Below are 26,895 nucleotides of genomic sequence, written 5' to 3'. Positions count from 1 at the left end.
AGATCTGAAAGAGACACGTGCACCCCAATGTTCATCGCAGCACTGTTTATAATAGCCAAGACATGGAAGCAACCTAGATGCCCATCAGCAGACGAATGGATAAGGAAGCTGTGGTACATATACACCATGGAATATTACTCAGCCATTAAAAAGAATTCATTTGAATCAGTTCTCATGAGATGGATGAAACTGGAGCCCATTATACAGAGTGAAGTAAGCCAGAAAGATAAAGAACATTACAGCATACTAACACATATATATGGGATTTAGAAAGATGGTAATGATAACCCTATATGCAAAACAGAAAAAGAGACACAGAAATACAGAACAGACTTTTGGACTCTGTGGGAGAAGGCGAGGGTGGGATGTTTCGAGAGAACAGCATTGAAACATGTATATTATCTATAGTGAAACAGATCACCAGCCCAGGTTGTATGCATGAGACAAGTGCTCGGGCCTGGTGCACTGGGAAGACCCAGAGGAATCGGGTGGAGAGGGAGGTGGGAGGGGGGATCAGGATGGGGAATACATGTAAATCCATGGCTGGTTCATGTCAAAGTATGACAAAACCCACTACAATATTGTAAAGTAATTAGCCTCCAACTAATAAAAATAAATGAAAAAATAAATAAATAAATAAATGTGGGCTTCCTTGATGACTCAGCAGGTAAAGAACCTGCCTGCAATGCAGGATACACAGGAGATGTGGGTTTGATCCCTGGGTTAGGAAGATTCCCTAGAGCTGGAAATGGCAACCCACTTCAGCATTCCTGCCTGAAAAATCCCACAGACAGAGGAGCTTGATGGACTATAGTCTACAGGGTAGCAAAGAGCTGGACATGACTGAGTGACTAAGCACAAGTTCAGAACAGTATTTGACTTCAAATGGCACCTAAACCACTTTTGTGACCTTGGACAAATCTGTCAAATGCCTTATGCTTCAGTTTCCTAATTTGTCAAACAGAGGTAAAGACAGTGTCTTTGTCATAGGACTAATACGTGAAATTTTTAGAATAGTGTCAAGGACATAGTAGGTATTCAATAAATAGTAGCTGCCATTGTTGTTATAAGTATATATATATATCACATATATTTATGTATATACATATATTTTTATATATATGAGTAGAAAACATGTGTGAGTATGTCAGGTTAATAATATGAAATATTTATCTTCAGAAGGATTTGGGAATTACTAATATGCTAATATTCATAGTGACTCGCCAAGGGACCAATAGAGTTTGCAGTGTTTTCCAAACTTATCTCACTGGAACCTTTTTTTTGCCCCTCAGCTATTTTTCAAAATTAATATCAGTGAACAGACTTGAGGGATGTAAGTAAATAAAAAGAGAATTTCAAAAAGAATTTTTATAAATACAAACTAATTCATCTACTATAATCAATCTAGTAAGGAATGCTAAAAAGTCTAGTTCTAAAATCAGATAACCTGGCCTTTTGAGTACCAGATCCATTTCTTATGCCCAGAGTGATCACAGGCAAGATAATGAACTTCTCTGAGCCTCTACTTTCCTCACTTGTAAAATAGTGATAGTAATCATAACTGTCTCACAGGACTGCAGTGAGGATTAAATGGATTGATACTTGCAAAGTGCTTGCAGAATGCTGTCAAGTGGGGGAAAGAGATTCTGCTCAGGGCATCCTGTACACTGGAGTGTCTCCAATCTTCCACCTCCACCCCAATAAGGCTGCGACCTTCTGATGCCACATAAGACTTGAGAAGTAGGAGAATTCAGATGTCTCCAATATTTCTAGTTAAAGACACATTATTACTAGTATATGCTTCCCTGGTGGCTCAGACAGTAAAGAATCTGCCTGCAACGCAGGAGACAAGGGTTCAATCCCTGGGTCAGGAAGATCCCCTGGAGAAGAGAATGGCAACCCACTCCAGTACTCTTGACTGGAGAATCCCATGGACAGAGGAGCCTGGGGGGCTATAGTCCATGGGGTCACCAAGAGTTGGACATGACTGAGTGACCTTCACATTGCTAGTATCAGCTCTTGAGGGCTATCATAAATCCTAATCATAAAAGGCCACAGCATAACAAAATCATTCATCTTCTCAGGGCCTTCATGACTTAACCCCTGCTGGGGCTGTGTCACTGCCAAGACTTCAGGGGCCAAAGGAAGTTGCTTGGAGAGATGTATCTTCTCCTACCCTGCGTGCACTTGCTTCTGCTTAATTTCCCTATTCTTTGTTCTTGCAAATTTGGAAATTAACATAATTTATTATAATGCAGTTTGAGTAGAACAGAGGAGGGGAGTTCTTTCTATTTGTAGCTAAATAGAAATACGATAGCAAAACAGTACCTCAACATTAGCACAAAATTAATATTGTTGGTTGATTTTTGGTTACTGGCTAAGTCATGTCTGACTCTTTTGTGACCCCATGAATTGTAACCTGCCAGGCTCCTCTGTTCATGGGATTCTCCAGGTAAGAATACTAGAGTAGGTTGCCATGCCCTTCTCAAGAGACCTTACCTACCCAGGGATCAAACTCATGTCTCCTGCATTGGCTGGCAGGTTCTTTACCAACTAAGTCACCAGGGGAGCCCAAAATGAATATTAACTGTTAGCTGCCATTCTGATTGGAAACCTAATGTGAAGAGTTGACTCATTAGAAAAGACCCTGATGCTGGGAAAGATTGAAGGCAAAAGGAGAAGAAGGTGACAGAGGATGAGATGGTTGGATGGCATCACTAACTCAATGGACATGAATTTGAGCAAATGATGGAAGAGAGTAGAGGACAGAGGAGCCTGCCGTGTTATAGGCCATGGGGTCGCAAAGAGTCAGATATGACTTTGCAACTGGACAACAACAACAACAGCATTCCCATTCAGAGTTAGACCCAAGGTTTATGGAGCTAGAAATGTATATAATCTGAAAAAAATTCAAAATTATGAAAACAAAACTAGACATGGAATCTTAGTAGAGATCCATGCAAGTAAGGTGCTAAAATTTCATTAGCTGTACAGTAAATCCATTCAGGGGACAGAAAATACACATTCTTTCCTTTTTATTTTTTTATTTGTTTGTTTTAAATTTTATTTGTTTTAAATATGACAAGGGAAACAAGACATTATCTAAGAATTTAAACAGCAGTAAAAAACATTAGAGAAAATTCAAAATTCAATTTGGGGTTATGCAAATGCCATGAAGCAGTATATAATAAATTTCTAAATGAATGGCACAGCAAAATACATTATGGGAGTTCAAAAGGTAGAGTAATCACCATGAATGGGATTATCTTAGAAGGCTTCACAGAGGAGGTGATATTTTGGTAGGGTTGAAAAGGAAATATTTGGGTAAGCAGAAAGAAAGGAAAATTCTATGTTTTCAAAGGTTCAACTAATTTAAGTTAAAATAAGCAGATCTGCTTGATTGAGGCAGAGGTTTCTGGAAGAATAGTAACTGAACAGTTTGCGGAGCAGCCAATCAAAGGCCTTGAACAGCAGTCTAACAATTTTGGGCTTAACTTTGCAAGAAAATGGAGCTATTAATCTTTAAAAAAAAAATGGAGTAACATAATCAAAGTGGTGTTTAGGATCACCAGCTGGGTCATTGTATGTGGGATAAGCAGGACCAGAGAGACCCTAGGAGCAGAAACACCAGTGGAAAGCAGACTGTAACAGCCCAGATAGTCCTCAAGAAGTCATGCTGAGGACAGGAATGAAAGAACGTATTTCAGGGACACCCCCAAAAAATGATTATAGGATTTGATAACTGTTTGTGGGGTAAAAAATGAAGAGGTCAATGATAATGACATCAGGATCTCAAGGCTGGTAACTTGGAGAGTAACACAAACTGGAAAGTCAGAAATAAAAGTGATTGTGTATGCGGATGATCAAATCTGGACAAGTTCAGATTTAGGCATGGGAAGTCTGGGGTAAAGAAAGGACATATTCAGGTTTCCATGTTCACAACAAAGTTGTAAATATGGTTTCAAGACAGATTCCAGAGAAAGAATCTCTACCCTTTTAAATTCTAAATAGTTGAAGAAATGAATTTTTTAAACAGGACAATAGCATATCTCAGAAAGTTCCAGACTTGGAGTCAAGAGATCTCAGATGTAGACACAGATATGTTCAAGGGTAGTCAGACTTTTAGATTCCTACAGGCAGAGTTCCAATACACTATGATTCAATGAAAAATCACTTTGTTTTTCCATAACTTATCCAATGAAATGTATAAATTAAAAAAAACATAAAATATCTGGAGGAAAAATCTTTCTCAAAATATACAGCTACATTTTTTAGAAATAAGAGTAACAATACTACTAAAATTTTTTAAAGGTACAATTTCATAGTTCTTAGAACTTAAAAAAAGATTCCCAGGTGGTAAATAATTAGACTGCCAAGCAGGGGACCCAGAATCAATCCCTGGGTCGGGAAGATCCTCTGGAGGGGGAAATGGCAACCCACTCCAGCATTCTTGCCAGGATAATCCCATGGCCAAAGGAGCCAGGCAGGTTACAATCCATAGGGTTGCAAAGAGTGGGACACAATTTAGCGACTAAGCAGCAGCAGCAACAACGAACCTTAAACACTGTCAACTAAATTTAAGGATGTGTGCTTTACAAATGCCACTCAACAGCCGAACAAATCAATTATCTGTATTTACTTCTTAAACTAACGTTTTCACGTGAATTGTTAGTACTGTTTCAGAAATAATTTTCTTAAGTGCCTATCAGATACAGACTGTTTACTCAAAAAATTTCAATTCTAGGTCACACAATTTTTGACTCCAGCTTTCCATGTCACTGAATGTTCAGATACTCAGGATGAACAGCATCAGGTCTTCGGAAACTCTGAGAGGATTAACAGATACTGTAAGAGAGCACTCTCATATGTCACACCACGTGCTCTCTATTTCTCTCAGCTTTGGCACTCAAAATAGAAAATTTTTCACCTTCAGACTCCCAGAGTCCATCAGAAGGTTGTCCAGCTTCACCTGGTGGTGCTGGGGGGAATCATCAAAGAAAGGAACATTCAGGTCCCTCAGTAAGTCTTGGACTTAAACTTGAGAGTCACAGGGAAACTGCAGCACTGGGGAAATTGTGTCACTTTGTGGTAATTCCATGTTCCAACTGTCAAAACAAGACAGAAGACCAAATCCCATGATATAAGTAAAGCAATGTCTTTCTAGCCTCCTTGGTCTTTATCAAATTAGACTGAAATAACACTATTTTTACTAATAACCTCAGGGCAATCAACACCTCCATTACATTTTAAGGAATTATACTAATTGTAGTAAAATATTTTTGTGTGGTATTCACCCACAGCAAAATTTATACAGAAAAATACTTTGAGGAATTGCTTTTTGTGACTCAACACATAGGTACCTTTATTTATGTAGCATTTACAATGCTTAAACATGTGAATTTGCTTTTATTCATTTGTTGGGGAAGAAGAAAACTTCCCTTTACCCTTCTAGGTTCTTCTTATTGGTCTAAGAATTAAATTGCCATGGGACAAATTAATAGGAGAAAAACAAATTAAATTTTGTACATATGGGAACTCTCCATACATGAGAGGTTCAAAGACTGAAGGTGAAATGAGGTACAGATGCCATCCTCACCTGAAGACCGGGATAGGCGCTTGGGGCTTCCAAGGATAGGAGGGTTATTCACAGGACAATAAGAGGATAAGCAGAACTTTGATAATTAGATCTTTGCCCTGCCATATAGATAAAGCCACTTAGATAAAATTTACCTCCGGTAAAAACTCTTTTCTATGAAAAATTCCTAATTCAAATTCTTATAGGTAGTTAAAGGAAAGGCAGTAGTTTCTCTTGAACCTACAGAGATTCAACTGCCCCCAGCTCAAAACAATCTCCATACAAAAGTGACACATTCTGAGGAGGCTCATTCTGAACCCTTACGCATTCCACAAATAATTTTTGAGAACATATTTTGTGTGCAGCTTCTCACTAGATTCTGCAGGAAAAAAAATTCAAAGTAGCAGATGTAACCCCTGACCTAAAAGAACATATAATCTTTATAATCACAAAGAAAGACAAAATGCACATCTAAAACCCAATGAACAGTTCAATGAAGCATACATTTAGAACCTGACTGAATAAGATAAAAAGTAATGGAAACACGGAGATAAATATAGGTTGGAGTAGTCAGAAAATGCCTCCTAAGACTTGAGCTGCACAAGAAAGGAAAATATACATGTTGAATATAACTATCTTGGATAGTTTATTCTGGCTGTTTGTTTTGTCTACTTCAATTTCAAGATTTTTGAGAACAGAAAATAATGACATTAATTAGTCAGCATTTATTATACTATAATAAATATATACTATATGTATAATATATGTGGTGGTGGTTTAGTCACCAAGTCATATCTGACTCTTGCAACCCTATGGACTGTAGCCTGCCAGGCTCCTCTGTCTATGGGATTCTCCAAGCAAGAATTCTGGAGTGAGTTGTCATTTCCTTCTCCAATAATATATGTATCTCCCCAAAATATCTTAGGGTGTTCCTCTTACCTGGGTATACACTAAATGTTTATTAAGTATTAATCAATTAATAATACAAACATTTCTTGTGTAGCCACCATCTGCTTTTCTGTGCTGATGTTAGAACTACAAAAATAAGACACTTTCCTTGCCCATAGGTAACTCACAATCTAGTGGGAAAGAGAGCTGTGAACAACACGCAAGAAAACTGTGAAAGTGCTATAAGAGAAATAGGGAAGCAGAGAGTAGAGAACCTCTAGTTCTGACTGTGGGAGCTGAAAGAGTCGAGAGTGCCAGCAAAGTTCACAGACGTTATTAATACAACTGAAAGACATGTAGGAACAGAAAAGGAAAGGCTACAAGGGTGATTATGAATGGAGAAAAATCTTTGAATGAAAACATAGAGCACTGTGAAAGCTGAAAGAAGATGAGAGATGAGATATAAAAGGAATGTAAGGTGCATGGTGGGTGGTAGGGGGATACAGTGAGAGAAATGATGCTGATAGAAGTGGGTGCAGATCCTGGGGGCTAACATTAGAGTTTATGCTGCAGCCATCGGAAACCAATGTTACATTCTAAGCAGAGAATTTACTGACAAAGTTTGTGTTTTAGGAGAATCACTCTGAAGAATATATAGAAGAACAAAAATACTTTTAAGAAATCTGAAGCCTTATTCAGAATTCATTTTTCTATTCCAATTTCCCCTAACTACACTGGTAAGTCTGTTTTCAAAGTTACAGTCTTTATTTCAAATGATTTTGTGAAATGTCTGTAAGAGAAAAGGATCTTAAAGAATGGAATTGAACTCAATTCAGTAAAGGGGCTCTTTATTCCCTCTACAACATAATACTTCTTGAATCTCCTAGTGTTAGATACACTCAGACCTTCTCAATTATTCATTCCTCATTATGTAAAGAAAATTAGCCAAAGTGATTCTGATGGAAGGAAAGAAAGCAAAATTTTGAGCCAGGCATAAATTAATGTAAGAATTGAATGCTATAGGTTTAAATAACCATTTAGAAAACTATCCCATCATAAAAGAAAAGGAAATTTAACTGCATAAAAGTTTAAAACTCCATGTATTCAGTTATATCATTGTTATTCTGCTCCTAAATATTCTCAAACTATGTCTATCTCTGAGCTACTTTTGCTTAAAAAGAAGAAAAATTTTTAAACATACTATGTTGAAGTTTCTTTTTTTCTTTTCTTATAAACAATGTTCTTTGTAATATCCCAAAATGGTCAAAGGCATTCTGGCAACTTGGAAATTTCAGTAAAAAAAATCATCTTTAGTAAAAATTCAAAATTTCAAAATAATCATAATTTTGTAGGAAATTTTAGTTGTTTTGTTACATAGTTTACAAATATCAAATGCCAACAAGAAAATTTATGGGACAAAATAAAATGAATATGTGTGAACAAGAAGCACATATTTTTTATTCTAGTATTCAAACGTTCTCCGGTATGAAACTTTTGAAGTGAGATATCTATTTTGTTAGACCCACTTTGTATATACAGAAAAACTTAAATGCAAAAACAAAACAACACAACACCATACACTACAGTTTGAGGTACCTGATGCTCAACTGCTGATATAATTATGATATAGCTCTCTTCCTAAAATAGCTTGATGTTTACCAAATTCTCAATTGTTTAAAGTCTTCTTTCTATTGAATTTATGAAATTCCCATTTGATGCCAGCACTACAAAGAACAGAATTTGGACTGATGAGTTTTGTTTTAATCAGATTTCCACAAAGGAATATTATGTTACCTGTAGTAACAAAGAGATGTAATTTGGCCAAAAATGCTATGACTCCTGAAAGGCAAAACTACATTATTCTAAACTGGAAGAAACAAACTTCTAAAAGTTAATAAAGAACAAATAACACTTTTAACAGGCATGTTTTATTGAGCCATATAAACTTCTCTTGTCAGATATCTATAAGGGTAAAGAGTTACAGAGAGTTAAACGCTATTATGCTGAGCCAATGAAATCAATATAAGTACACAGTCTGGATAACCAGGCTGCAAACTCCTTACTGTATCATTGCTTCAATTACAGGACTTAAAATTTTTGCCCAGCTCTTTTCAGATAAGTACCTCTATTCTCTACCTTGCCTATGTAGACACAGCCCTAAAAGAAAGCCAATAATTTATGTAGGCTTCTACAGCCATTTTTTATCCCTCTAATAAGTACTTTTGAAGTTCTGTTTTTTCAGATCCAATACTACTACTGAGTTATAATTTTTTTAAGATTTAATTGTAGAGGGGCAAAAAAGTCATAAAATCAAACTGACGTCATTCTCTTTGCAGGGGAATCAGTTTATATTTCATAAAGCACATTAAGTGTCAATAAAATAAAATTATCAGCTTTATTTAATAAGATATAAACAAAGCTAATATTTTATGTGTGTGTTAAAATAACCAAGGCTACTATTTTGAATTTGGGGAAATATGAATATATTTAGCTATTACCAAAATATTGCTTTGTAGAATAAAATGGTGAGGCTGTTTATAATCTGAATTTATTCATCTGAAATATAAATATATAAAAGTATATATGTATATTACATACCAGGTAATTTAGTAATCCTATGTACTATCACACATTTACCATATTTAAATAAGACTTAATGCTTAGCATTTTTACTCCCATCAAGATAAAAAACAATATTTAATTTTAAGTTTTAATTATACTTTACTTATAAATAAGAAATAGACAAAACAGGAAATATAGGCTAAAAACTATATTAAGGTCTCCTATTTACATTTCTAGCAATTAAAATAGTGATGAAGTAGATACAAATAATATTATAGGAATAATATAGAATCTGAATTTGGAAAAGAAAACAGTTACAAGAGCCTCATTGAGCTGTACAAAATTATAACACCATGAAGCTTGTCCTAGAGTAGAATAAGGTGATCTCTGAAATTACAAGGCAGTGAATTCAAAACCATAAAAAGGAAATATTACTTCATAACCTTTAGTTAACCTGTGGCTATAGTTCCAGAGGAGGTCATAAAATCAAATTCTGTGGTTGGATTTAAAAGCTAGATAATTTTATAGCCACTCATAACATCAGGGTTCAAGCTCATTGCCTTCGACAGCTGGAATAGAAATCTTGGATCATTCACATTGGTAGACACTAGGTATGAAGGTAGGGAGTACTATGTGTTATTCCAAACGTTAAATACTATTTTTTGGAGTCAAATGACACTGTTTACCACCTTGGTCTCCTTTCTAACATGTGTAGAGTGGTGAAGAACAATAGAAGCCGCAGAAAGTTGCCCTCATACGTCAGAATTCATCATTCCCTCATGGAGTCTTCCCACCAATTTACAGACCCACATGCACAGTAAGCCTACATTTGATAAAACACCGGCATCAGATGGATGCTCGTGTCCTCATTACCAGGCTACTTCATCTCGAGCGATCTTCTGTTTCTAAGCTGAAGCTTCACTTGTGCGGAATGCCTACTCTCCTCCACAGTGCTTAAGCACCTTCCTGTATCTATCATTTGCTCAAAAACGACCTTTTACAATGTCTTATCTATATAAACATTTAAATTGCTTTTTAAAAATGTACTGCCCTTTCATCACTATACATTATACATGTTTTTTTAAACTGCTATTTCCTGCTCTGTGCCTTTGCTCATTCTGCCTCTGTCATAGGAAAACCATCCTCTGCCCCTTCCACATCAACTGTCCCTCTTAATTCCAGTTTCTTCATGAAGTGATTCCTGCTCTCCTCAGATTAAAGTGACACTCCAAACCTACACTCCCTCTATGTCCCAAATATTGCACCCGTATTTCTAGTATTTATTCATTTTTACCTTATTTTAAATGATGCATAAATGAATCTTGCTCAACTCCCCTGTAGAATGTAAAAATTTTATAAGCAATTGCTGAACTTAAGTCATCCCACGTGCGTTTCTCAGCACTTCGTTTAGTGTCTTCAATGTGCCAACTGCTCAGTAAGCATTTGTGGCACAAAAGAATAATTACATGAATGAGGATTGTTATTTATTGGACAGTAATGCACATGAAGAATTACTTTACCACATATCTATTTTTTATATACCAATATCTTTATATAATTCTTACCTCTCCTCTTCCAGTAGTAGTTGTTTTCCTTCTTGGTTGTTTTTGAACATTTCAGTCCTTTAAAATAATAAAAAGAAAATTAATCCCTATAAAAATACAAAAGAAATACAGTTTTTAGATCTAGTATGTACATGAAAAGACATACTTCAGTAAAAATAAAAAAGAATGCTGAGACTGTCATTATTTAAAATGCAGTGTTGTGGTTGTTTCTGGGTAGAGTTGAATAAAACACCAAAAATATCATTTTGTTAACCTGCTTCTTCCATCTAGTGGCAAAAAGCAGTAAGAAACAATGTTCTAGAAAAACACTGTGATAAAATGGTTCTAAATGCTGTTTCAGGAATTACTTGATGGTGAGAGTCCAACATCCAAGGCTTAAGTTATGAGTATACAATAATTATTTTAAAATAATTCTAGCAAATTGGCAGGGTTCAGCTCAGATAACTGCCAAAGTTATGTAAATTCATAAGTGTATTTGCACATTTTAACAAAGACTTCTGATACATATATAAAGGTGTATATCACCCTGCATTAAATTGGAATGGATTTGGTTTTGGATAAACAGTTTTACTTCTAGACCAACCTGTTGGATAACTATTTAGAATTCCATTATTTCCTCAGCTATTGGCACAGTGATACCGTGCTATTACTAGTTTGAAGAGGTATAATTGAGAGCCACTAAAAGTGACCTATCCCATTGGAATTACCAGTTAAAATACTTTTGCAATAACAGTCAGTGAAATACATTATGACTTGAGGTATGAGGTCAAACTGGAGGAGGAAAAGAGGTAAAGTTTAAAGGAGCTACAATCAGCTGTTCTTCACTGGCATTCAAAGGGATTAATGAAAAAGTAATATGCAATGTACAACATAACTGTGTATTCTCTGCACTCTCAAAGGCCACCAGCTAATACCTAATATATGAGGTTTGCCTGCCCTTCTACCACTTTCTGTTTGCCTCACTGCAAATGTAATTAATGTTCTAGATGTTTTAGAAGTTAAATGTTAAAAGAAATGGATAAAATGTTCTCCAAGACAGCACGTTTCTCCCCTTCCCTTGTTCAAATGAGCCAGTTAGCAATGTTTAATAGTAATATAAATTAAGGGTTGTCAATATATTAAGCTGAAAATATATTAAGACTACATAAAGGAAAATAAAAGTATTAGTGAATGCCATGATAACCTGAAATTCAGTATTTTGTATTAAAAGAAGACTTTTTGTTTCCTAATTTTCAAGAACTGAAAAACCCTGCCATAACCCTCTCAACCCCTAAAGCAAATTTTAGTATAGAAGGATTGGCTGTTGGTTTTTTCTCCTCTCCCTCGCCATCCTCCCTGCTCAAAGGAAAGCAGGTTAAGGTTTTCTGTTCTGTTACATATGGGAGAGAAGAAGGGGAAATAGAGCAATGACATAACAAAGAGGGAAAAGTAAAGAAGATGGGATCATAGTGAAAGTCAGTGGGCAAACAAGGCAGAAGGTGGTTCCCATTTCCCCAATATTCCTGTGACCAGTCTCTCTGGATTGGACCAAGGAAAGGGTGCCAATTAACTGGCAGATTACTGGAGCCATTGTCATTGTTTAGATATCGTCAAAGCCACAAGACTCAAAGCCTCACCCCCAATAATTAAATTAATACAAACAACGTTGCCATCTGGTAACACAGGATGGGGATGGAATTTAGTGACCCAGCAGGACTGCTGGCACTGGTGGTGGAACCTAGTCTGGTACTTGTCAATTCATTTACTTCATAATGAGCTCCCACATTATAGGCAATTGAAATGTGTCAATCTCTCTGATGGTGTTATAATATAGGTCTGCTAAAACTAGAGACCTTGGTATTTAAAATTTTCTTTCACAATGAACAAGGTCAGTTTCTGAGAAGTGAATTTCAGAAAACTATATACATAGTCACTGGCATTAATATTCTATTTAATACATTTATCAATCAGTTATTTGACCATGCTCAAATTATATAACTTCTTTGAGCCTCAGTTTCCTCATCCATAAAATAGGGATAATGATAATATCCCTCTGATAAGGTTTTTATCTTATATAAAAACTAAGAATACACTTATAAAGTACTTGGCAAATAGTAGTTATTCAACAGATATGAATAGATTATTAGATACAGGGTACTTAACATATACTAAGAATTTTTGTACATTATCCAATAACAGATATATTAAAGTATCTAACACTATTTATATGTGTTTATAAAATAAAATCAACAGTGCTCCCTTTGGGGCAAATATTTCCTTATCTTGTGTGTTAGTTGCTCAGTCATGTCCGACTCTTTGTGACCCCATGGACTGTAGCCTGCCAGGCTCCTCTGTCCATGGGATGGTCCAGGCAAGAATACTGGAGTGGGTTGCCATTTCTTTCTCCAGGGTTCCTTATCATACCTCATCTTTAAAAATAGGCATGGGGATTTTTATAAACAATTTTCAAGGCTGTCTCCAAGTCTTTGGGTAGCCAATAAACAATTACAATTAAAATTGTGTCAATATTTGTGTCCTGCATTTTGATGTTGCTTAGAAAATCTTAGGAGAAAAGCTTGAGATTAATGCAAGGAAATTTAAAAACACAAAATTTTAAACAAAGAAAAGGCAGATGAATAATAAAAAAAAATCTGTTACAAAAAAAGAAGTGTAGAAGATAAAGTGATCATTTAAAAACTTTTAATCTTTGAAGAATAGAAACTCATGAATTTCGAGAAATCTTGCATCCTGTTTATATAAAGCCAGGAGCCCAGAGAATGAAAAAAGTCACTCCAAAGCACCCCATTAATTTTTCTGTCCCAAGTGAATATGAGTTGGAGTGAGGCTGTGATATGGTAAAAAAATTTTATGAAAACATATTTAGAGAACAGAGACATGTTTTCATATTGGGACAGAATACACTCAATACTGAAGGCCTATTCAAGACTGAAACTTGATTCTTTGTAATTAAGGAGGAAGAAAAAAGACGGAATTGTCATAATTTGCACACAAATGCAAATGGTGTCCATTCACTCTTATTTACTCTTCTGAAGCCAACCTATAATTATCTTTAAAATGCAAAATATTTCTGAAAGACTCCAAGATGACAACAAAAATATGAGGTAACTTGAAAATACTTTAGGCTTTTAGGTAAAAGTTCTTTTTTTGCATTTACATACTTGCTTTTTCTTTCTGAGTCTACACAGGGTCTTAAATAAAATCAAGAGTAATGGATGTGCTCCAGTTTTGATACAAACTACTGAACTTTTTTTTTTTTTTTGGCTGCACTGGGTCTTCGTTGCTTTGTGCGGGCTTTCTCTAGTTGCAGTGAACAGGGTCTGCTCTTTGTTGCCATGCATGAGGTGGGCTTCGCTGAGGTGGGCTTCTCTTGCAGCACACAGGCTCGAGGCATGCAGGCTTCAGCAGCTGCAGCACATGGCCTCAATTCTTGCAGTTCATCGGCCCTAGGGCGCAGGCCCAGTACATGTGGCACATGGGCTTAGTTGCTCTGTGTACAGCATGTAAAATCCTCCTGAACCAGGGATCAAACCTGTGTCCCCTGCACTGGCAGGCAGATTCTTATTCACTGTGCCACCAGGGAAGTCCCAAATTACTGGACTTTAATGTAGAATTTTTTTTTTTACAGAACATCAAACCTCTCTGACTTACCCATACATATGTATCATGGACACAAGGTCTGATGTTAAACATTCTTTAGCAGTTCTAAATTGTTGTGACAACTATTCACTAACAAAAGGATCTCTGGTATCCAGCTTTCTTTCTCATTTTTTGAAATAAAATTCTTTTAGAATTTCCTACAGGAGCTCCTGAAAAAATTTATCCTAGCTTGACAACCATCTACATGTAATCCTTTCACAAGAAAACTTTATTTCAAACTCTAATCATTAGAAATATTTACCAATATAACCAATAGATTCCATTTTTCTGTATATCTGTTTGAAATTTTACTGCACTGATTTTTATTAGAAACACACAGTAAAAAAGAAAAAAAAAATACTCAAGCAATGTTTCACTGGACAGGAAGAACTATGACCCTCCCCAACAAATAGCCAGATGGCACTAATGGTAAAGAATCCACCTGCCAATGTAGGAGATGAAAGCAACATGCGTTCAATCCCTGGGTCAGGAAGATGCCCTCGAGAAAGAAATGGCAACCCCCTCCAGTATTCTTGCCTGGAAAATTCCATGGACAGAGGAGCCTAGCGGGCTCTAGCCCAAGGGTCCTCAAAGAGTCGGAGATGACCAAGTCACTGAGAACACACACAACAGAGTCACATCCCTACAGGATTAGAAAATGAAAACAAGGAGCCAAACAGCTCTTTGGTAAAAAGCAGCATGCAGGACCTCCACAGCATGCTTCAATAAGAGTTAGGATCAGGATGAACTTCACTTTTAAAAACTTAAAAGAGAAATATATTTTGGATATTATTTATAAGTTAATATATCTTATCAAGGTTAAGGCATTAAGTTTCATTATTTACTAGAAAATTTATGATTAATGTTTACTCTCCTTAGTAGAGTTGTCCTTGGTTGTGTTTATTGATAATGGTGACAGATCAGTGCAGCAAATATATGGTCAGAACAAGGTGACAAGACCAATATCATATAGCCTAACTTGGACAGGGCCACATATAGTCAATACAAACAATGCTCACTTTTTTAAGGTGGTGTGTTTTTTTTTAAATATTATGAGAATGTTGTTAGTGGAAAGAAAAGGAAACTCTGTTCTCTTTAAAAACATTTGCATAAGTTTAAAGGAAGCATTTTCAGCAACAATTAACTTACAATCAGACTTAAGCTTTAATATGACCTTTATTATATCTCCTGCACTAAAACTGGAACTATATCTTCATTAATTAAATTATTTTCATTTATTTAAAATTACTTCTAGGGCCTACTGAAACAAAATATTTATGCTGTAGTGGGAAAAAGGCAAGTTAGGCACAAATTATGTCCCAAAGACGCTCACAGTTTAGTTGGCAGGTAACTGAATATATGGGCTTCCCTGATGGCTCAGGCGGTAAAGAATCTGACTGCAATATGGGAGACCTGGGTTCAATCCCTGGGTTAGGAAGATCCCTCAGAGTGGGGCACGGCAACAGACTCCAATTATTCTTGCCTGGAGAATTCCCATGGAGAGAGGAGCCTGACGGGCTACAGTCCATGGGGTCACAAAGAGTTGGACAAGACTGAGCAACTAAGTACAACAACTGACATATACAAGACACATATATATGTGTCTTTGCACATGTGACTCAAAATGCAAAAGTGACAAAGCGCAATAAGAAAGGCATGCAGAAACAAAGTTTTATAAAACTTTTGGAAAGGCGTTTACTAGCAACAGAAAATAAAAGTTGGATAGGATGTGGGCATGTTCTAAGAAGTCTTTTAATCATTCATTCACTCATGTCTGGGATAATTACTCTATTGGTGCATTAATTTAGATTTGTCCACTCTGTGAGAGAAAAAAAAATTTTTTTAATGTGGTAATTTCCTTCCCCATCAACCAGAATATAGCCAGGGTATGTGGTATAGTTCTGAACTTATTTATTCTTGCATTGTAGGGCCTAAAGTAAAAGTTCCCAAGAATCACTTGCATTTGGTTGTGTGCATACATGTGTGAGCATGTGTAATGGTACATAAGACTAGACTCTGAAACACTTAAGTGGCCTATCTGTGGAAAGAGGGAGTGATCAGAGAGTTTTCTGAATGAGAACTATAGACAAAGGTTTAGAAATTGGAGGGTTTTCCATGGAGGTGGAAACCCATGCCACTCCTACGCAGAGCTCCTGGGATGTGAGAGTCTTTGACTGGGTAGGATAGAACTTGAGGAGGCTGACCACAGAGAAAAAAAGACTTCTGTGTCCAAGCCTGGATACAAAGCAGCTGAGTCATGAGTTCAAGGGAAAACTGTGGTTTGTACTATCAAAATACTAATGGTAGCCTATGTAGATGAAAGAATAGAAGACCCTTCCATAAATATTTTACACTAAACAAGACTCCTAAAACTCTTGAAACACCTAGAAAAGACGAGAAGACCCTTGAAACATGATAGTATTCTGTCAGCCAGGAAGGTGTGGTCTGGGAATAGATATCTGTTTTAATTAAATAAAGAAATGCAATACTTCTTTACCCATATTATAAAAGCAAAATTCCTATCTGCTACATATTCAAATAATCAACAAAAATGCATCTAGTTTCTACTGTATCAGGCATGATTCTGGGGAATATCTCACTTAGAGCTTATATTTGCATAAGGGGAATAAACATACAATAGAAAATATTTAATATGCCATGCAGGGATCAGTTCAGTTCAGTCACTCAGTCATATCCAACTCTTTGTGATCCCATAGACTGCAGCACACCAGGCATCCCTGTCCATCACCAAACCCCAGAGCTTGCTCAAACTCATGTCTATCTAGTCAGTGATGCCATCCAACCATCTCATCCTCTGTCATCCCCTTCTCCTCCTGCCTTCAACCTTGCCCAGCATCAGGGTCTTTTCCAATGAGTCAGTTCTTCACATCAAGGGGCCAAAGTATTGGGAGTTTCAGTTTGAGCATCAGTCCTTCCAATGAATATTCAGGACTGATCTCCTTTAGGATGGACTGGTTTGATCTCCTTGCAGTCCAAGGGACTCTCAAGAGTCTTCTCCAACACCACAGTACAGAAACTGATTCTTCAGCGCTCAGCTCTCTTTATAGTCCAACTCTCACATCTATACATGACTACTGGAAAAACCATGGCTTTGACTAGACAGACCTTTGTCGGCAAAGTAATGTCTCTGCCTTTAAATATGGGCAAAGGCTAACAGAGTTTTGCCAAGAGAACACACTGGTCATAGCAAACATCCTTTTCCAACAACACAAGAGAAGACTCTACACATGGACATCACCAGATGGTCATTACTGAAATCAGACTGATTATATTCTTTGCAGCCAAAGATGGAGAAGTTCAATACAGTCAGCAAAAACAAGACCGGGAGCTGACTGTGGCTCAGATCATGAACTCCTTATTGCCAAATTCAGACTTATAATGAAGAAAGTAGGGAAAACCACTAGACCATTCAGGTATGACCTAAATCAAATCCCTTAGATTATACAGTGGAAGTAAGAAATAGATTCAAGGAATTAGATCTGACAGACTGCCTGAAGAGCTATGGATGGAGGTTCATGACATTGTACAGGAGGCAGGGATCAAGACCATCCCCAAGAAAAACAAATGCAAAAAAGGCAAAATGGTTGTCTGAGGAGGCTTTTGAATAGCTGAGAAAAGAAGAGAAGCTAAAGGCAATGGAGAAAAGGAAAGATAAACCCATCTGAATGCAGAGTTCGAAAGAATAGCAAGGAGAGATAAGAAAGCCTTCTTCAGTGATCAATGCAAAGAAATAGAGGAAAACAATAGAATGGGAAAGACTAGAGATCCCTTCAAGAAAATTAGAGATACCAAGGGAACATTTCATGAAAAGATGGGCTCAATAAAGGACAGAAATGGCACGGACTTAACAGAAGCAGAAGATATTAAAAAGAAGTGGCAAGAATACACACAAGAACTATACAAAAAAGATCTTCATGACCCAGATTACCACAGTGGTGTGATTACTCACCTAGAGACAGACCTGAAATGTGAAGTCAAGTGGGCCTTGGGAAGCATCACTACAAACAAAGCTAGTGGAAGTGATGGAATTCCAGTTAAGTTATTTCAAATCGTAAAAGATGATGCTCTTAAAGTGCTGCACTCAGTACGCCAGCAAATTTGGAAAATTCAGCAGTGGCCACAGGACTTGAAAAGGTCAGTTTTCATTCCAATCCCAAAGAAAGGCAACAAACTACATACAATCGCACTCATCTCACATGCTAGCAAAGTAATGCTCAAAATTCTCCAAGCCAGGCTTCAACCATACATGAACCATGAACTTCCAGATGTTCAAGCTGGATTTAGAAAAGGCAGAGGAACCAGAGATCAAATTGCAAACATCTGTTGGATCATCGAAAAAGGAAGAGAGTTCCAGAAAAACATGGAGGGATAAGTGCTATTAATAAAAATACATCAGAGTAAGTAAAACAAAGAATGAACAAGAGGGGATTTGCTATATTATAGGACATGATAAGAAAAAGCCTATGTGTAAGCCCAAGTAACATTTAAGCAAAGATTTAAATTCAGATGAGGAAATCAGTCCCACATATATCTGCAGAATGTGTGTTCTAGACAGTGTTAACAACAAAAACAAAGTCCTTACATCAAGACAGTGCTAACTATATTTGGGGAATAGTGGAACTAATGAAGCTTAAATGGAGAAGGTGAGAGGAGCATTGTCGCATGGGAGGTCCAAGAGAGAAATGATGGAGACCAACAATTGAAATGGCAAACTGCTGCTGTTGCTGAGCAGAGGTATGGCATGACCTCACATTATGGAACAGTCTCTGATGGTAGTTCTGCTTCTACCTATGAAGAGGTAATTGCTATGGGACTTCTATGTGGGATTTGCTATGGGTCCTGCCATGAACAAGTAGAAAAACAATAAATTATATGAAACCACCATTGTCAGAAAATGGAGGACCACCAGTATAAGAAAAGGGAAACAAACTGAGCCCATAATTACCCTGGGTGTTGGCCTGGAAGCATTTCCAGACTCAGCACAGGGAGGGATTTTAAAAGTTTCAAAAGAATCGATCTGGTAGAGAAACGGGATGTCACTTCCTATAATAGGTTATAAAAGGACTTCAGCATCTGTCTTGTGTACACAATTCTCTCTTACGATCCTAGACAGCTTGCTCTCAGGGAAGTCAGCAGCCACGTCATGAGAGAGCACTGTGGAGAGGCACATGTGGTCTGGAACTGAGTGTCAGCAGCCAGTTGAGTAAGGCTGGAAGCAGATCACCCTCTGGTCAAGCCTTCTGATGAGACCGCAGCCCCTATTAACTGCCTGACTGCAATCTCGTGACAGACCTTGAATTAGAACCCAGTTCTAATTAGAACCCAGTTCTTAACCCAGTTAAGCCATTCTCAAATTCCTAACCCATAGGAATTGTGAGATAATAAATGTTATTTTAAGATGCTAATTTTGGGAATAATTTTATATGGACTGATAGGTAATTATTACAATATCTGGAATGAAAATTAAACCTGTTGGAACTGACAGCAGTTTAGACATTGCAAAGGAAGGGTTAGTGAATGTGAAGACATGGTCATAATAACTTTCTAAAACAAAGAATAGAGAAGAAAAGATTGGGAAAGAAATGAAAAGAATTTCAAGGTCTCATAACTAAATCAAGCAGGCTTGCTTGAGGAGAGAAAGGAATACTAAAAAAAAAAAAAAAAAGGTATTTTTAAAAATTAATGGCTATCAGCATAGCTCATTATTAGAGAAACGCAAATCAAAACTGTCATGCGGTAACACCTCACTGTGGTTAGAATGACCATCATCAAGAAATCATCAAAAAATATACAAACAGTAAATGATGGAGAGGATGTGAGGAAAATGGAACCCTCTTGAACTGTTGGTAGGAATGTAAATTGATACAGCCACTATGGAAAACAGTATGGAGATTTCTTTAAAAATAAACTAGGAATAAAACTCTCATATGACCCAGCAATCCCACAACTAGGCATATACCCTGAAAAAGACATATGAACCCCAATGTTCATAGCAGCCGTATTTATAATAGCCAGGACATGGAAGCAACCTAAATGTCCATCAACAGATGAATAGATAGAGAAATTGTGGTACCTATATACAGCTAATATTACTCAGCCATAAAAAGGAATGAATTTGAGTCAGCTGTAGTGAGATGGATGAATCTAGAGCCGTTATACAGAATGAACTAAGTCAGAAAGAAGGACACAAGTGTTGTATACTAACACATATATGTGGAATCTAGAAAAAAATGGTACTGATGAACCTATTTGCAGGGCAGGGATAGAGACACAGATGTAGAGAATGGACTTGCGGAGACAGCGGAGGAAGGAGAGGGTGGGCAAATTGAGAGAGTGACACTGACATATATACACTACCACATGTAAAATCGCTGGCAGGAAACAGCCATAGAACTGCCCAGTTCGGTACTCTGTGATGACCTAGAGGGCTGGAACAGGGTGGTGGTGGGAGAGAGGCTCTAGCGAGAGAGAATATACGTGTACTTACAGCTGATTCACGTTGTGCAGCAGAAACCAACACTAAACTGTAAAGCAATTATCTTCCAATTAAAAATAAATCAGGGAGGGGACATATGTATAACTATGGCTGATTCATGTTGCTACATGGCAGAAACCAACACAATATTGTACAGTGATTATCCTCCCATTAAATATACATAAATTTAAACTAAAAAATAAATTCTATAACTTAAAAAATTAATGGCTAAAATCTTCCCAATTTTTATTAAAACTCCAAATTCAGAGACCCAAGAAGTTCAACAAGACCCCAGTTAAGATAACTGTCAAGAAATCTATACTATGGCACGTTATAAACAAGCTGCCAAAACTCAGTGATAAAAGGAAAATCACAAAAGTGAGTGACCGAATAAAGACATGTGATTAAACAAAGAGGAAAAAAATAAGAATACAGCGTATCTCATCAGCAACTATGCAATTAAGAAGGCAATGAAATTATGTCTTTATCATACTGAAAGACAAAGTCAGCCTAGAGCTCCATGCTCAATGAAACTATCTTTCAAAAATTAAAGATTTTTCCGACAAGAAAATTTGGAGAGAATTTCTCCCAGCATGTTTAAACTCTAGAAAATACTAAAGGAAGTTCTTGAGGCAGAAGAAAATAACTCCAGACTGAAAAACAAAATCTTTGATTTCAAAAGAATGAAAGTGCTAGAAATGGTAAATATGGGGGAGATATAAAACAAATACTTTTGAGATATAAAACAAATACTTTTCTCTATTTAAAAATATTTTTAATATAACTAGTTAAAAGAAGCAAAAATAAAAACAACATATTGTGGTAGAAAAATAAAATAATGTATTCTAGTAGCATATTGTGAATTCAATGAGTAGAAGTTATAAAACATCTACTCTTTGAAAGACACATTTAAGAAAATGAAAAAGTCAAGTCAAAGACTTGGAGAAAGTATTTGCAACACATATATTTGTCTAAGGATTTGTATACAGAACATATTTTCAAAACAGTTCAATTATAAAAAGACAAACAAAAATAGGCAAAATATTTAAACAGACACTTCATAAAAGAAAATATATGAATGGCCAATAGGGACATGAAAAGATACTGATAATCACTAGTCATCCACTCTGAGTAACCAGCACACCCACACTTGAAAGTCTAAAATTTAAAAAACTGACAATATCAAGACTGGTGAAAATGTGGAACAACTAGAACTCTTTGTGAGGACTATAAAACGGTAAAGCCACTTTGCAAATAATTTACCATATTCTTAAAAGCTAAACATTACAGTTATCATGTGATCCAATAACTTTACTCTTAGATATTTAATGAAGAGAATTAACAGCTTATGGTTGCAAAAAATATGTGTATGCAAATGTTCATACCACCTTTAATCAAAATAGGTAGAAACTGGAAGCAACCCAAATGTCCATCAACAGATAAATCAATAAATTGTAGTCTATCCATATAATGGAATACTTCTGAACAATAAAAAGGAACAAGCTACATATGTGTGCAACAGCATGAATAAATTTCAAAAACATTATGCCCATGACAGACCATAGACCCAAAAGACTGAAGTCATAGTAATTAATTAAACGAAATTTCTAGAAAAGGCAAAACAGTAGGAACAGAAAATAGAGTAGTTGCTGCTTGGGTGTGGGAGCAGGGATTGATCACAGATAGGCACAGGGTGTATTTTAAAGGAATCAAATTGTACCTTTAAAATGAGTACATTTTGTTTTATGTAAATCTTACCTGAATAACGTTGCTCTTAAAAAGTAAGACTCTGGCTTCTTTTTAAAAAACAGGCTTGGTGGTGCAGATGCAGAGGAGTTGGGCAAGGGGAGAAGCAGGGAAACCAATTCAAAGATCACAGTAATAACTCAAGGTTACAACAATCCAGGCTAGATGATAGTGGTTTGGGCCAGAGTGGTAGTAATGAAGGTGTTAAGATGTAGGGAGAGTCTGGATATATTTCAAAAATGGAGATGATGAGATGTGTCAATGAACTGGATTTTGGTCAAATAAGAAAGAAATTTTGTTCTGAACTACAGGAAGACTTGCCATTTAAGATAACTCAGGGAGTATCAGGTATGGTGGCTAAAAAGAGTTAGTTTTGGAGATGCAAACATGAGATGCTCATTTAGATAACTTAGTGGCAATATGAAGAGGTGTATGTGTTCATGCATACATCAGAAGGATGAAAACATACACTTGGGAATCATTAGTAAATACACATAGTTTAAACCACAATACTGATTGAGGTGACCAAGGGAGAAAATAGATAGAAAGAAGAGGTCTAAAGATTGATGCTTGGCAAAGTCCATTTTTAAAGTTTGCAAAGAGAAGGAACTAGCCAAGAAGAACTAGAAGAATTGAGAAAGTGATATCCCCAAGACAAGTGAGAGACATCTAAGAGGGAACGATTAACACTGTCAAATTCTGATACAAGCAAGATGATGTCCAAAAAGATTATAATAACATAAGAGCAAATTATCTGAGATACCATTTCTCACCTATCAGAATAGCAAAATCTTCAAAGCATAGCATACTCTGCTGGAGAAGCTGTGGGATAACAGGAACTATCATACTTTAATAATTTTGTATTTTCCAGCAAAAGTGTATATGCATTTGCCCTTTGATTCAGAAAATACTCTTCTTAGGGTCATATTCAAAAGATATACTGGCAAAAATGCAAAAGTCTTTATGAAATAAATAATTAAGTAGCAAAACAGCAATCCACTTTCTTCTTTTATATGGTGAAAGATGTCCTAAGTAAAAAGAAAGCACGTGTGTGCTAGGTCACTTCAGTCATGTCCAACTCTGTGTAACCCCTGGACGGCAGCCTGCCAGGCTCCTCTGTTCATGGGATTCTCCAGGCAAGAATACTGGAGTGGGTTGTAATGCCTTTCTCCAGGGGATCTTCTTGACCCAGGGATCGAACTCAGGTAGATTCTTTACCATCTGAGCCACAACAGTCAAATCTCCTTATAAATCAAATCACGAAAAATCTAGTGAAATTATACTTGCTAGCAAGAATTTCCTTGTCAGCAGAATGCTTTTAGCAGGATGTATTTGGTTTGTTTAAGATTGCTTATGATGAAATATTATAGATTTGGATTTGTGGGGTAAGGGTCCTTGGAAAATGTCACATAATCAATGTAATAATCTGAATATAAAAGGAAGATGTTTATTGACTAAAATATAGACCCCCTTTGCTGTAGCTGAAAACATGGAGCCTGTTGCCTTTGTTCTTTTACAGGGAACATTGCCTAAGTTCACTTCTCAGCCAGTTTTAATTAGTCATGCTAAATGAGAACCTTTAGAATTGTACTAACACTAGCAGTACAGAATTCTAGGAGGGCAACAATAGAGGGCAACAATTGTTCCAATTAGGGAAAAGGTTAAAGTGTTTGATTAAGGAATTTTGATTCCCACTAACCCCCTTTTTAACAGTCCTAGCTACTATACAAGCAGAAGGTTCCTGAAGGTAAATAACAGATTGTCAAGGATCAAACAAGGTGGTTCCTCTGGTTGCTTCTAATATGTAAAAACTATATAAGAAGTGTGATAAGTCAAGGCAGCATGTTATGCCATTTATCTATTAAATTAGATATAATTTAATATCTAATACAGTGCCTTTTTATCAATTCCAAATTCAGAATCCAACCAGACACAGTTTACATTTTCATGGAATGGAAACCAGGGTAAATTTACTGTACTGCAAATTACATTTCCTGGCAAATTGCCAAAATTTAGTGAGTCAGGATGTGTACTAAACCACCATTAAGACAAGTTAATGTACTACATAGATGCTATTATGTTAATTGACTCCTCAGAGGAAAAAGGTCAAGAGGAGTTAAGAACCACAGTCACTTTTATGATAAAGGGGATAGCTGATAAATCCAGCTAAAATTTAAATCAAGCCCAATCAGAAATTCCAGGAGCAACTAAACGCATTCTTTAAACTGTGAGAAACAAGTTATTATCTCTAGCAAGCAACTCACAGCTAGGAGGGTTATTTGAGTTTTGGCAAAATCACACTGCTCCTGTAAGACTATTGCTAGCTCCTATCACAAAGTCATAAAAAATAAATCTTATTTTAAGTGGGGTCCTAAGGAAAAAAAAAAATTTGCAGAAGATAATGGTGCAGGGAGCTCAACTAAGACCTCGTAATGCAACTGCTCAGATTATATAAGAATATTCGCCTCCTAGAATATATGTAGATGTGAAGTCTTTGGGAGAAATCAAATAGGGCTACTCAGCAAAGACCTCTTGGATTTGGATTTGAAAACTAAGAGTTAGCTCCTCATTAAAACCCACCTGAAATAGAGCTGCTGTCTTGTTACTGGGTTTTGGTCAAACCGCGCTCCATCAAAGAAGGACATCAAATAATTCTGAGGCTAGATATCAGTCCTGCCTTGGATGATGCCAGAGAGATATTGACTAGAGAAAAGGCACCACAGCAAAGCAGACCAGCAGGCAATGCTATATGGAAGAGGGCACTAGGTGGGAAGTTTGGGGTAAGTGCACTGAATATGACAGGAAGTTGCTCATGGAGCCAATGAGAAAGCCCTCTGAGGATCTCCCTTCCCTATACTCCTCAGTGGTCCAAGCCCTATGATTCCCTAGCCAAGATAAGTAGCTGCCTGGTTCACTAATGGGAGTTCCTGCCTCAATGGCCATGTTACTGTTTGGAAATTGGCAACCATCTGCCTTGCTGATAGAAAAAAGCCTTGAGGGGAGAAGGAAAGGCAAATCTGGTTATTTGGCAGAGTTGAGAGAGGTTAGGTTAGCAGTTGGGAGGGGAATTACGCTCCTAATCTCAGACGATCATTTGGATATTTGCAGACTCTGGGTTGTAGTCAACTGCAAATGGGTCCTAGATCATTAGACAATAGAAAATATCCTTATGTGGCACTCAAGGAAAGCTCTGTGGGAATTAGGAAGAATTAAAGTGGGTTCACAGGCTTCCCTACTGGCTCAGTAGTAAAGAATCTGCCTGCCAATGCAGAAGACATGGGTTCAATTCCTGGGTCAAGAAGACCTCCTGGAGAAGGAAATGGCAACTTATTCCAGTATTCATACCTGGGAAATTCTGTGGACAGGAGAGTCTGGTGTGCTACAGTCCATGAACCCCTTCATGGATCAAAACCTTGTTGTGGCAAAAGGGTTTCTGTAGCTCAATGAAGCTATGGGCCATGCCATGCAAAGCCATCCAAGACAGGTCATAGTGAAGAGTTCTGACAAAACGAGGTCCACCGGAGAAGGACACAGCAATCCATTTTGATATTCTTGCCTAGAGAACCCCATGGACAGTATGAAAAGGCAAAATATACGATGCCAGAAGATAAGCCCTCCCAGTCGTAAGGTGTCAAATATACTACTAGAGAAGAGCAGAGGGCAATTACTTTCCCAGGTGGATCAGTGGCAAAGAATCTGCCTGGCAATGCAAGAGATTTGGGTCCGATCCCTAGGTCTGGAAGACCACCTGGAACAGGAAATGGCAACCTGCTCCAATATTCTTGCCTGGAATATTCCACGGACAGAATAACCATGGCAGGCTACACTCCATAGCGTCCCAGAGTCTGACACAACTGAGCAACTGAGCACAAAGCATGCCAGTAGGAATGAAGTGGCCGGGCCAACACAAGCAAGATGCTCAGGTGTGGGTATGTCTGAAGGTGAAAGTAAAGTTTGATGCTATAAAAACAACACTGCACAGGAAGCTGGAATGTTAGGTCCACAAATCAAGGTAAGCTGGACATAGTCAAGTCAAGGAGATGGCAAGATTGAACACCAACATCTCAGGAATCAACAAACTAAACTGGACGGGAATGGATGAATTTAATTCAGATGACCACTATATCTACTACTGTGGGCAAGAATCCCTTAGAAGAAATGGAGTAGCCCTCATAGTCAAAAAAAGAATCCAAAATGCAGTACTTGGATGCAACCTCAAAAATGACAGAATGATTTTGGTTTGTTCTCAAGGCAAACCATTCAGTATCACAGTAATCCAAGTCTAAGCTCCAACCAAGAAGCTGAAATTGACCAGTTATGAAGACCTACAAGACTTTCTAGAATTAACACCAAAAAAAGATGTCATTTTCGTCATAGGGGACTGGAATGCAAAAATAGGAAGTCAAGCGATACCCGGAATAACAGGA

At 37.0% G+C, this 26,895-nt stretch overlaps 1 protein-coding gene across 1 annotated transcript in view; it reads right to left on the bottom strand.

The window, feature by feature from the left end:
• Positions 1-26,895, bottom strand: part of C5H4orf33 (chromosome 5 C4orf33 homolog) — an 86,171-nt gene that overhangs the window by 33,619 nt on the left and 25,657 nt on the right. The window contains exon 7 of the transcript XR_006341119.1: positions 10,591-10,647. The gene's annotated coding sequence lies outside the window, so the exon portion shown is untranslated. The remainder of the gene's footprint in view (positions 1-10,590; positions 10,648-26,895) is intronic.

Source organism: Cervus elaphus, chromosome 5, assembly GCF_910594005.1.
Source record: "Cervus elaphus chromosome 5, mCerEla1.1, whole genome shotgun sequence".
NCBI lineage: Eukaryota > Metazoa > Chordata > Mammalia > Artiodactyla > Cervidae > Cervus > Cervus elaphus.
Note: the sequence above shows the minus strand (reverse complement) of the source record. Positions and strands in the feature narration are given on the sequence as shown.